This window comes from Mastomys coucha, unplaced genomic scaffold (assembly GCF_008632895.1).
Source record: "Mastomys coucha isolate ucsf_1 unplaced genomic scaffold, UCSF_Mcou_1 pScaffold23, whole genome shotgun sequence".
In the NCBI taxonomy this organism is placed as follows: Eukaryota; Metazoa; Chordata; class Mammalia; order Rodentia; family Muridae; genus Mastomys; species Mastomys coucha.
Genome location: NW_022196906.1, coordinates 83,018,536 through 83,019,006, shown reverse-complemented (window position 1 = coordinate 83,019,006; position 471 = coordinate 83,018,536).

Genomic DNA, 471 nt, shown 5'->3' with positions numbered 1-471 from the left:
GTGTGTGTGTGTGTGTGTGTGTAGCTACACATGTACCTCAGTGTTCATGTGGAGTCCATTCCCTTCTGTCATCTTCATAAGAGAGTCTGAGACTCAAATTCAGGTCTACAGACCCTTGCACAAATACTGATACCCACTGAGCCATCTCCCTGGCCCCGGCTTTTTGAACATGGATCCTAGGTCCCTTCAGTGAGGCCACTGCCACCTGGGTTAGAGTCAGGGTGAAGTTAAGGCCACTCCCAGCTGCCAATCTTCTCTAAGTAGGTGTTTACCTCTTCTCCAACTGTTGACAGTTCATTTCAATTCTGTCGCCACTCCCACACCACATTGATGTGAGTGGCCCACCAGGCTCCAAAGAGACAGGTGGCGGCAAGCCAGAGAGAGCACGCAGTAATGGAGAGGGACAAGGCAGGCTGGGAAAAAAAAGGGCCCACAGCACTTGCTCACGAGTGTCCAGAAAGGCCACGCCCA